The 12668-nt window shown below is 50.4% G+C and overlaps 1 protein-coding gene across 2 annotated transcripts in view; it reads right to left on the reverse strand.

The window, feature by feature from the left end:
* ATG2B (autophagy related 2B) overlaps positions 1-12668 on the reverse strand; it is a 1072129-nt gene that overhangs the window by 436115 nt on the left and 623346 nt on the right. The gene's annotated exons all lie outside the window — the stretch shown is intronic.

Here is a 12668-nt window from a genome sequence, read left to right on the forward strand (position 1 = left end):
TATATCTGTAAGAAACAGTAGTTAGTGTTAGATTCCTTACCTTAGAATATCCCCAGGCGTCAGACTGGATCCAGAAAGTTTTGCGTAGCAGTACCCATGCGAGTCAGTAGGCGTTGTCTGCGGCTCCGCGTCCGTCGTTGGGATGACGTTGTTGGAGTACCTAGACGCCGCCCTCGCGCGCCGACGTCAGTTCTTATACACAGCTTTTCCGCGCCAGAAACGCAGAGCCATGATAAACACCGACACTGGTGCCATGAAACTAGGGCCCTCAAAGGGAAGAGCCTTAACCCTAGAAATCGGTTCGCATAACGGGCTAGGATGGGTGGGGCGGTAAGGAATCTAACACTAACTACTGTTTCTTACAGATATATCGTTACCGAAGGTAAGTAACTTGTGCATCTGAAAGAAACAGGTTAGTGTTAGATTCCTTACCTTAGAATAGATACCCCAGCAATACCAACCCCGGTGGTGGGTCTGCGAACCAATGATCACACCAGAAAGTCCTGGAGAACAGAATGGCCGAAAAAGCCATCTCTCCGGACTTGGCTGTCCAGGCAGTAGAGTCTAGCGAACGTGTACAGCGAGGCCCACGTAGCTGCCTGACAGATGTCCTGCAAGGGGACTCCCCGACCCAGGGCAATAGTAGCCACCGTGGCCCGAGTGGAATGGGCACGCAGCCCCACAGGAGGCTCCTTTTTAGCCAGTGAATAACAAGCCTTTATGCACAAAACAACCCATAATGAAATGGTTCTTTTGTGCACCGCCCGTCCCTTCTTAGCGCCCACGTAACCAACAAAGAGCTGGTTGTCCACCCGGAACAGGCGTGTGCGGTCCAGATAGAATGAGAGCGCACGTTTTGGGACAGTGGAGCATCTCTTCCTCTTTAGAGGGAGGCGGAGGCGAAAAGAAGGTGGGCAAGGTGATGGAATGCCCAATGTGGAAGGCTGTGACTACTTTGGGCAGGAAAGAGACAACGTTCTCATGACAACTTTGTCCGGATGGACAGAGAGGAAAGGAGGTTGAGAAGATAGAACCTGGAGCTCACTCACTCTCCTGGCAGAGGTGATGGCAACCAGGAATGCAGTCTTAAGAGTAAGAAGACTAAGAGGGCAATTGTGAAGTGGCTCGAAGGGAGCGCACATCAAATAAGTCAGAACAAGGTTCAAGTCCCACTGAGGCATCACGAAAGGAACAGGAGGAAACATGTGAGTGATGCCCTTCAAGAATCTATTTACAACAGGGGACTTGAAAAGAGAAGGCTGATCAGGAAGCCTTAGGAAGGCTGAAATGGCAGAGAGGTAGCCTTTGATAGTGCCCAGAGCAGAGCCCTGCTGGGCAAGAGAAAGAAGAAAGAGTAGAACCTCTGAAAGGGGGGCAGAAAGTGGATCTACAGCCTTTGCTGTGCACCATGCCACAAATGTTTTCCACTTGAAGGCGTATACCGATTTTGTGGAGGGCTGCCAGAATCACATCACAGACTTCAGGAGGCAAGTTAAATGGCCTCAACTGCCACCACTCAATCTCCATGCATGGAGGTGGAGACTGGACTGGTTCGGGTGTAGGACCGTCCCCTGCTGCTGCGACAGAAGGTCCTCCTGAAGAGGCGGACAAATCCGGGGATCGACTGACATGCTGAGTAGCTCGGGATACCAGTATCTTCGTGCCCAGTCCGGAGCCACAAAGATGACTTGGGCCCGGTCGCTCCTGACCTTCTTCAGCACTTTGGGCAGAAGTGGTATAAGCGGAAAGGCGTACAACAGACCGCATCTCCACTCGCAACGAAAAGCGTCTCCAAGTGAGTGCTGCCTTGGAAATTCCAACGCGCAGAACTGATGCCATTGCGCGTTCTCTTCTGTGGCGAATAGATCTAACCAAGGCTCTCCCCACTGCTGAAAGAGACCTTGCGCCACGTCCGAGTTCAGACGCCATTCGTGATCCATCATGTACCAACGGCTGAGTTCGTCCTCCCTGGCGTTCAGGAAACCTGCCAGGTGTTGAACCACCAGGGACACGCCCTGGTGTTCCAGCCATTGCCAGAGGCGCAGAGCCTCCTGATAAAGGGTCCACGACCCCACCCAGCCTGTTTGTTGCAGTACCACATGGCGGTAGTGTTGTCCGTGAACACCTGCACTACACATCCCCGGACAGAGGTAAGGAAGGCTTTCAGTGCAAGCCGGGTCGCCCGCAGCTCCAGACGCCTAATGTACAGTATGAAATCAATATGGAAATATTATGCGATTACTTTGACATTGTATTTGCCCACTGAACTGAAAAGGTTGATATGGAGCCGAGACTCCCCGGAGACCAGTGGCCTCTGATCTCCCTCTCTCCCATGTGCCCCCCCCCCCCCCATCCCAGGAGGGACGCATCCGTCACCACTACATGCTCCGGTTGGGGTAGGGAGAGAGATCTGCTGCTGACCCAAACGCGGTCCGTGAGCCACCACTGCAACTGTCTTGCAGTGCTCTCCGTGATCAGGACGTGGTCGTACAGGTTGCCCTGATGCTGGGCCCAGTGAAACTTCAGGTCCCACTGCAGAGCCCGCATCCGCCACCTGGCGTGATGCACCAGAAGGATGCAGGAGGCCATCAGCCCCAGAAGCTGCAGCGTCAACCTGACCGAGACTCGGGATAAAGGCTGAAAGATCAGAATCAGAGCCTGAATATGCCGAACCCTCTGTTCGGGAGGATAAACCCGAAACTGCGCCGAATCCAGAACCGCTGCGATGAAGAGGAGCTTCTGAGAGGGACACAGGTGTGACTTTGGCACATTGATGGAGAACCTAAGCAGGTGCAGGAGGTCGGCCGTAGTCTGGAGGTGGCTGACGACTGTCTGGGGCGAGCCCGCCTTCAACAACCAGTCGTCGAGATAGGGGAAGGCTAACACCCCTAATCTGCGCAGATGAGCTACGACCATCGCCATCACTTTCGTGAACACCCGAGGGGCGCTGGTAAGGCCGAAGGGGAGCATGGTAAACTGAAAGTGCTTGTGGCCTACCGTGAACCACAGGTAACGCCGGTGGGCCGGGAGGACGGAGATGTGAAAATATGCGTCCTGCAAGTCCAATGCTACCATCCAGTCTCTGGGGTCTAGGGCGGCTAAGACCTGAGCCAAAGTCAGCATCTTGAACTTCTCCTTCCGGAGGAAGCCCTTGACGTTCCGCAGGTCCAAGATAGGGCGTAGGCACCCTTTGCCCTTCTTGGGAACCTTGAAAATAGTGGGAGTAACAACCACACCCTACTTCTGGCCCAGGAACGCGCTTGATGGCCCACTTGGCCAAGAGGGCCGTAACTTCCTCTTGCAGAAGTTGCAAGTGATCCCCCAACACGCGGTGGTACTGCGGTGGCATGGCTGGAGGGGTCGCCTCGAAGGGCAGGGAGTAGCCCCTTCGGACGATTTGCAGCACTCACCTCTCCGATGTGATGGTGCGCCGGTGGAGGAGGTGATGGCGAACCCTGCCCGCCACTAGCGTCAAATGGGCCTGAAAGCTCGGAATAGGAAGGCTTTGAGGCGGATGCTGCGGGGGTGGATGTGGACTGGCCTCGCCGCTGTCCCCTGGCACCGCCACGGAAGTTACCACCTCCGCCACGCGCTGGATGCTGGTCTGCGGCCCGTGGCTGGCAGAACGTGAAGGGGCGCCCCTTCCTTGGCCACAAAAGTAACGAAAGGCAGAAGTTTGCTGGCGCTGGCCCAACAGGCCCAAGGACTGGGCCATAGCCCTCGAGTCCTTGAAACGCTCAAGCGCACTGATTGCCTTGTCACCAAAGAGGTGACGGTCATCAAACGGCATGTCCATGAGAGAGTTCTGGACATCAGCCAAAAAGTTGGCGGACCTCAGCCAGGCGTGGCGGCGAACCGCCACCGTCGTGGAAATAGCCCTGCCCAGCGAGTCTGTGGTATCCAGCCCACATCGAATAGAGTACCGTGCTGCATCTCGCCCTTCCACAAGGGCTTGAGCAAGTTTTCCCCGGGCCTCCTTCTGGCAATTTGGCAGCACGTCCACAACCGTGTCCCACAAAGAATGGGTATAACGGCTTAAAAGGCAAGCGGTGCTGACCGACCGCAACCCCAAACTAAGTGAGGAGAACAGCTTCTTACTGAACTGCTCATACGTTTTGGATTCCCGATCAGGTGGAGCAGTCGGGAATGCGGTCTGGGAGTTAGAGACCTGGATAACCAGGCTCTCTGGGGTGGGTGGACAGGAAGCTAGGGTAGCCCGGGGTCGGGCAGTGGCGTCTGGCCACGTTCTGATCTACAGGGGGGGTCTGTAGCGGGCCTGGACCAGGTGCCCAACAGAACGTCAGTAAGGGCCTCATTAAATGGCAGTACAGGTTCCGAACAGCTTGCCTGCAGTTTAAGGACCTCAGTGAGGAGGTTAGTCCTCACGGCCGCAACGGGGAGCTCAAGAGCCAAGGACTTGGCGGCCCTCGTCAACACCACGCTGTAAGCAGCCCCCTCCTCCGTAGCCACGGTAGGAGGAGAGAAAAATCCAGTGTCAGGCAAAGTGTCCAGACCACTGGCTTCCCCTAGCTCAACTACCCAGTTCTGATACGACTGGCACTCCTGTGCCAGAGGGTCCTCAGACCCCTCCCAATTCTCCTCGCCTCCCATCTCCTGATAGTCAGGAGCAAACGATAGGGCCAGATCATAGAAGAATTGCTCTTCTCTCGCCTCGAATGCGGTGTCGGGCGACGCCGGTCCGACGCCGGATCCGGACCGAGGGAGGGACCAGTGACGACGTCGAGGGAGGGACCGGGGACGACGTCGAGGGCGACACCATGGGGGTCGGCGCCGGCGGAGGGGTCGTAAGGTTGACCAGCGGCGATCCGGATCCGGACCCGGATCCAGCAGGGCCCTGCGGCGTCGGGTCCGAAGTCGTGGACTGCGCCGGGGCCGAAGCACCCGACGGTGCCGGGGCCGAAGTCCCTGGCTTGGGCTCCCAGTCGGGGCCGCGGGGCCCGAAGGCACCACAGCGGGACCCGACGGAGGAGAGAGCGAACTCATGGCCATGAGGAAGGCACCGATCTCCTCCGGTGTCGCGTTCAGCCCAGGGACCGGCGGGTATGGAGCTGGCCACGGCGCCTGTGGCTCTGGTGGAGCCACGTGGGCAGTGTCGCCCGAACCCCCGGCCGCATCGCGCGAGCGTCGGGGGAGTCGGAAAAGCGATGTCGTCTCTTCGACTTCTTGTGCCTCGGACCTGAGGACTTGGAGCCCGACGAATGGTGGCGACTCGCCGATCTGCGATGACTGTGGCCCCACAACCGGTCCTTCGACCTCCTCCTTGGCCGGGACCGTGAATGGCGCAGGCTGACTGCCAGAGCTGGAGGCGCTTACGGGACCCCCACCGCCTAGCCTTCGACGTCCAGGCCCGGCAGTGGGGGCACGACTTGTCGTCGTGGTTGGCCCCAAGGCAATACAGGCACCGACGGTGGGGGTCGGTAACCGACATCAGGCGGTTACAATCGGCACAGGGTTTGAACCCGGCACCAAGAGTCTACTGACTCGCAAAAGGATCCAAAAAGGATCAAAAAAGTTAGTCAAAAAATGACTAAGAAGTACTGCTTTTTCAGGATCTGCGCTTGCTGGTGCAGAAAAAATGAAGAATTGACGTCAGTGCGCGAGGGTGGCATCTAAGTACTCAGACGACATCATCCCGGCGCCAACGACAGAGGCGGAGCCGCAGACGACGCCTAGTGACGCGCAGGGGTACTGCTACGTAAAACTTTCCGGATCCAGTCTTACGCCTGGGGAAATTCTAAGGTAAGGAATCTAACACTAACCTATTTCTTTCAGATACATGCTTTTTTTAAACATTTCTGATAATCAGAATGAGCTAGCGGAAAGTTAATGACTGGGTAGTTGAAAGTAAAATCATATGTACTATAATGCAAAGCAGAGTATAGAGCATTTAGGACCTGGTTGAGAGTTGGGCAGCAACAGAAAATTTTCTGATTTGCGGAGAAAGTGCTAATTCTGGAGAACAACCAGTTGGCAACATTTCCTCCAAAAGACTATCCACATGATGGTAGAAATTACCCATGAACATCATAGTCCAGATGTGGCACTTACTTCACAAATCAGTCTTTTGCTTTACCGTCCAGCTGTTATCAGGCCCCACAGCCATGAGTTGATTACATAGAACGGTTATCAGAGTGAATGGTGAAGCAATACACTGCCAATGTTACATACAGCTATTACCGATTCAAATATACAGAACATTCTGTATAATTGACTACGTCCATATCACAGTACGACAACTAAGTAAACTGATGGAGTAGATGAAAAATAGGTAGTGTTAGGAAGCTTGAAAAAGGCATACAATACTTTTTACTAGATGTAAAAACATTGGGCAACCTGAGAGCTACCTGGCTCAACCTGAAAACTACCTGGTTTAAGTTTACTCATGAGAAGGAGTTTGGACATGCATTCACTTAGAGGCCGAACATTAAAAAGGATAGAGAGATGAACGTGACCACAGGTATGGAGGCGCTAAGCAGCAAGGAGGATTAAAAACTACTGTTCGAAATCAGAGCTTCCCTAAGCTACAGAAAAGGTTAATATATAAATGATGAACTAATAAGATAGCAATAGACCGTAGAAATAACTTATGGAATAGGTCAAACCGGAGACCATAAGACAGTCAAAGCATCTTCTTTCGTAACAAGAAATTTTAAAATTCTACAAATATACTTAGATGTTCTCCGGTACAACACTGTTATCTTATGTGACTTTGTAGAGCGTGGCTAATTACCTGTGAGGGTATCCAGACGCTGAGTAGGGCAGGCCTAAAAAGGGAGGAGGAGATCATGCCTGTATCGTCTGGAAGAGGCATATCTTGAGGTTCCTTCTGAAGTCCATGAGGAAGGGGTAGGTTCTGAGGTATTTCAGGGAAGTCATTCCATCTCTTGACTGTGATGTATGAGAAAAAGCATCCTCCGTTTCTGATCTTCTTGATGCGAGAGAGGTGTGCTCTTTCATGGGATGAAGATCGAAGGTGTTTGGTGGGTTGGTAAAAGTTAAAGCGGTGATTGAGGAAAGCTGGACCGGTGCTGTCGAGAGCTTTGTAGGTGTGGGTAAGTAGATTGTACTTACATTTTTCCTGGAATGGAGCCAGTGGAGATTGTGGAGATGTGGTTATTTCACCGGATGTTCAGCACGAGTCTAGCAGCAGCGTTCTGGGTGGTTTGGAGTCGGCATAGGACATGGGCTGGGATTACTATGTAGAGGGTGCTTCTGTAATCAAGTCTATTTGTGATAAGAGCCTGGATGACCGTTCATGTGGTGTTCAGTGGGATCCACTTGAAAATCTTGTGCAGCATTTGCAGGATGTGGAAGCATGATGAGGATACGGCGTTGATCTGTCTGCTCTTATAGAGGTCGGTGTCCAGGATGATCCCAAGGTCCTCGACATGTTCCGCAGGGTAGGTGGGGGGAAAATTTCAGAGGGCCACTAAAAGGCGTCCCAAGTGGAGTGGTTGTTTGCCACAGATAGCACTTCGGTTCTGTCTGTGTTGAGCTGAAATCAGTTGTGTTTCATCTGTCAGTGACATTTCTCAGTATCAGGTTACACGTATTAGACCCTCTGCCAAATGGTTTAATCAGGATCTGCCATTATCAAAGTAGTCCTGCAAACGCCTGGAGCATTTATGGTGAAAAGATTATAACCAACTAGAATGTGGCACTTTAACAACATCATAGGCAAATAGGAAGCACTCGCAGACGATATCATGCCCAGAAGATTGAGTCTTCTACTAACTACTCGAGAGAACTTTTTTCAATTTTCAATTCCACGTCATCATTGGAATGCGTTTCTGCTCGTAATATTCAGTTTTTTAAGAGCCGCAATGTGATTGCTCGATTCTTTGCTGATAAAGTGGCGAAAATGTATGACTCCTTTTCGCAGGATGTCAGAGACATCCGATGCCCGGAAGCTTGGTTTGAGGTTTCATCATCTGAGGACAGCCTCGTTAGTTTTATTGTTCTTTCTCTGAAAGAACTTAGGATGCTTTTTACCAAAGTCAAATCTGGGTGACCAATGGACCCGCCTCCACCCAAAATTTTGGTTCTGGGAATAGAATCTATTCTATCTCATTTGCGTAATTTTATTGGCAGGTCACTTATGAGGGGTCAATTATTTCTGAGGTCGAGGCTTCACCTGATCCATTTTAAATGTTTACACAGATATTACAGGACACCTATTAGCTTACACCGCATGAAACTTAGGGAAGATGCGAGCTGCTGGCGATGCGGATACACACCCGCCTCCTTTTTACACATCGCTTGGGAATGCCCACATATCATTACTTTCTGGCAAGAGATCTTTACTGCAGTCAATCAAATTGTGGTAAGACAGGATGCTACATCCCCTATATTGGGCCTCGTGGGCTATGTGAAGGACACGCCACCGAAACAGCGCAAACTACACGCACTCCTCCTATTGTTTGCCAGAAGACCGGTTGTACTTCGATGGGGGAGGAAGGGGGTACCTTGCATCAAGGATTGGTTGATAGATGTCACGTATGGGCACACGCAGCTTAGTATTTTCTGGGATTTAATGCCCCCGACTTAGAGGCCCGTGATATATGGGAACCGTTTATAAATTGGGCGCAGAATAGATCTGACCCCCCTGAGCCCAGCCCCGATGGGGAGGACTAGTACTGTACTATCCCCTGAAACTTGTATGTAGTGCCGTGGGAAAAAGAAATATCTAACATGTTGTTTTTCTTGTTGTGCCTTGGATGTCTGGACCTACCTGTTGGTTCAACCCGGTTTGTCCCCAGAGACTTAAGATGTTTCACAGTTCCAATTGTAGATCGTGGTTAAAGATTGGATAAATGTACCGCTGTGCTATGTGGGTTGCGGCCCGATGCAACATACCTTGTAATGTACTCCTGGATCTCGTACTGTAATGCTTATTGTTTTGATATAATGACATGCTGGCAGGTTCTGTTGGAACTTGCAGTTCCTATTGTTCGTATTTGTGAACTTGTATAAAATCTAATACATTTTTTTTTTAAATTATCTCTGAGGTCGAAGCACGCTACTGTTGTGCCCCTTCTTAAAAAAGCTTTAGACCCAAAGCTTTCTGAAAACTTTAGACCAATCTTGCTGCTCCCCTTTTTTGCGAAGGTTGCTGAAAAGCATGTGAATATGCAACTAACACATTTCATAGAGAGCAAAAAATCTGTTACGCCCGACCCAGTCAGGCTTTCTGGCACAACACTCTACAGAGTCAGCATTATTGTTAGCTTTGGAATCTCTTAGACTCTGTGCAGACATGGGACAGGCAGCAGCATTAATAATGCTGGATCTCAGCACATAATTTGACACTGTGTCTTATTTATTTATGGTATTATTTTAAAGTGGCTAAGGAACCGCAGTGTCAGGGGTATGGCTCTGAAGTGGTTGACCTCCTTCCTCCAAGACTGCACTTTCCAGGTAGCCCAAAGGCCCTTTTCCACTGAAACGTTGCCTCTGCTTAAGGGAGTGCCTCAGGGCTCCATGTTGAGCTCTACTTTATTTAATCTATACATGCGACCCTGGCAGATATAATCGAACAACACAATATTACCATTGCATCTTATCCTGATGATACAACACTTATTGTCACTCTGTACCAGGAAGTGGAAGATGCAGATGCCCAATTTAGTTTGGTGAAGCTGGAGCAGCCTCAGGCTTAGTGCTAATAAAACTGAGGTCCTTATTGTTGGTAAAGCTTCCTCTGTCTGGTTTTCTGCCTGGTGGCCTGATGCTTTGGACCCGTTCCAGTCCCTAAGTTAAAGATAAAGAACATAGGAGTTGGTTTGACCCTAAACTGACTTTTGATAGTCCGAGAGCTTGTGTTGCAGGCAAATGTTTCAGCACCTTAAACATTCTGGGGAAGATTATGGATCTTCTGCCTCAGGCCGCCAGGAAAACCATAGTCCAGGCATTGGTGACATCCCACCTGGACTATGGCAATATCCTTCACACTGGGGCCTCACGGGGTAGATTGCAAAAGTTGCAGAGTACAAAACAAGGCTGCACGTTTATTGTTAAATCTACCCAGACGTGAGCATTGTCGTTCAGCTCTTGCCAAATTGCACTAACTTCCTCTAAGTAAGACAATCTCTTTTAAAGCTATGTGCCTATGCCATAAAATCCTCAATGACAGGGGCCCTCGGTACTTGTTTTCCATGGTGAAACCTTATTATCCCAGCTGCAGTCTCAGGTCATCTAAGGCTAAGCTGGCTGTGGTCCCATCTGTGAAAAAAGCCTGGCTGGGTGGCTGCTCTTTTGGTTTTTGAGCTGCTAAGGTGTGGAACACCATACCTCTCCATCTTAGAATGGAGTCTTCGGAAACGGCTTTCAGTAAGATGCTCAAGATTTGGCTATTTCAGCTGCTCTAGGCTCTCGGTTGAGATTGAACTCAGTATTGTCTGGAGTTGGTTTTCTTTAGTTATGATCTGTTTTCTTCTTGGTTAGTTCAGTTTGATAGTAGGCTGGTAGGACAATCCTAGCACAGGGACAATCCATCAGACATAACCAAAAGTTTTATAAATCAAATTATTATTATTATATTGCTTTGGCGATGCTGGTTGAATCAGAAAAGGGAGAGGATGAGCGGTGTGTCATTGGCCTAGGAAACTATGTTTATGCAGTGGGCTCTGACGATGTCCGTGAGAGGCGTCATGTAGACGCTAAAGAGTGATGGGTTGACCGACGATCCTTGAGGGACTCAACAGATGAGTTTCTTGGGTTCTGAGGTGACGGTGAATTCTAACTCATTGAGTTCTGTCCGTGAGGAAGGAGTAAATCTACTTGAGGGCCAATCTGCAGATACTCAAGTGCCGGAGCTTTCTGATGAGTGACTTGTGGGAGACAGTACTGAAAGCTGCGGAGAGGTCGAGGAGGATGAGTGCAGTTGATTCTCCTCAATCAAGGATGCTTCTGATGTAATAGTGGCCGCAATGAGGGCTGTCTTTGTGCTGTGGTTGGTGCGAAAGCCTGATTGAGAGCTGTCTAGGCATTGATGGAGTTCTAGGTGGTCCTTGAGTTGGATATTGATGGCTTTCTAAATTAGTTAAACTGGGAAAGACAGGAGCGAGCTAGGTCTGTAGGTGCTGGGGGTGTTGGGGAGCGCTGTTGTTTTATTCTATACGGCACTGACTTCTGCATTTTTCCAACAAGACAGGGAGGTGGTGGTGCTTATGGAAGTGTTGATGATAGTGGTGAGCGCAGGGTAGATGATGGTTCTTCCAAGGTTGTATATGAAGAGGGGCATGGGACTGAGGGGGCTCCTAAGTGGATAGTATTCATCAAGAAGAGGGTGTCTTCATTCAAGAGGGGTTCTAGTTGGGTGGCAGCTGTTTGGCAATGAAGGAGGTGTCCGGCTGGTAGGGGGAGATCAAATCGGTATGCTGTGGGTGGAATGTGTTGTAGATATTGGCAATCTTCTGTTCAGACAAGTTTTATAGGTTGTTGCAAAGTGCTCAGGATGGGATAATGACGGTGTTGGCAGCTGCAGGATTGGAGAACTCCTCGACCACGGTGAAGAGTTTTTTGCCGTTGTTGGAGGTGGCTTAAAGTCTGAGAGTTCAGACTTTTTTTTTGCATTGCAGAGTTGCTGGTAGTAGAATTTAAGGGCGCTTTGTATGTGGATCTTGAAGGTGATGTTTTTGTCAAGTCTCCATTTTCTTTCAAGTTGTTTGCAGTGGCGCCTGGACTCCCTGAGGTCGTTTGTGTACTAATTTGGTCTTTTTTTTTTGGTTTGTAGGTCTTATTTCTGGTGGGAGCGGTGCGGGTCGAGCAGTCGGCGAGACATTTAGTGTCACCATCGAAGTTCTGGTATGGTTAGGTGGGCGTTCCTGTAGGGGTTTAGTCCAGTTTTCTTTGGATTTTTTGCCATAGTGTTTTGATGGTGCTTTGAGTTTTTCTGGTGGGGTGGCTTGGTGGGCTGGTATCCTGAAATGTATAATGTAATGGTCGGACCATGTGAGCGGGGTCATGTTGGTGGTGGTGATCTTGTTGGAGGAGAAAATAGGGTGGAGGGTAGAGCTTGATGTGTGGGTTGGTCCTTGGACCAGCTGGGTGAGCCTGAAGTTGTGGAGGCTGTTGAGGAGGGCCATGGACTTAGAGTCTGTAGTGTCTTCCAAGTGGAAATTGAGGTCCCAAACAAGGAAGTAGTTGGTTTATTTGATGGAGAGAAAGCGATGAAGTCTGCGATGTGGTTGCAGAATTCTGCTTGGGTCCTGGGGGATTGTAAACAAGGGTTCCATTAATGGTGGCGTTGTTGTCCGTTTGCATTTTGTAGTGGAGGTGTTCCAGGAAGCTGCTGTCCGAGTCAGTGGAGGTGGTGCAGTCAATTGTGTTTTGGTAAATGATCCCACGTTCCCCATCTGGTTTGTGGGTTTGGTCCTGGTGTATGATTTTGTAGGTGGGCGGGATGGCTGTGGCGATGTCCAGGTTGGACAATGGGTTGAGGCAAGTTTCGGTCAGGAGGAGAAGGTCGGGTGTGGTACTTTTGAGGAGGTTCAAAATTTTGGTGAAGTGTTTCCCGATAGATCGGATGCTGTGGAGCATGGCAAACAGTTGGTGAGGGTGGTGGGTGGTGGCGTGCGTCGGTTGTTTGGAGGTGATGGTGTCGGCACCTGTGGTGTCACAGGTAAAATTACAATGAGCGCAGGAGA

This window comes from Lissotriton vulgaris, chromosome 9 (genome assembly GCF_964263255.1).
Source record: "Lissotriton vulgaris chromosome 9, aLisVul1.2, whole genome shotgun sequence".
Classification (NCBI taxonomy): Eukaryota; Metazoa; Chordata; class Amphibia; order Caudata; family Salamandridae; genus Lissotriton; species Lissotriton vulgaris.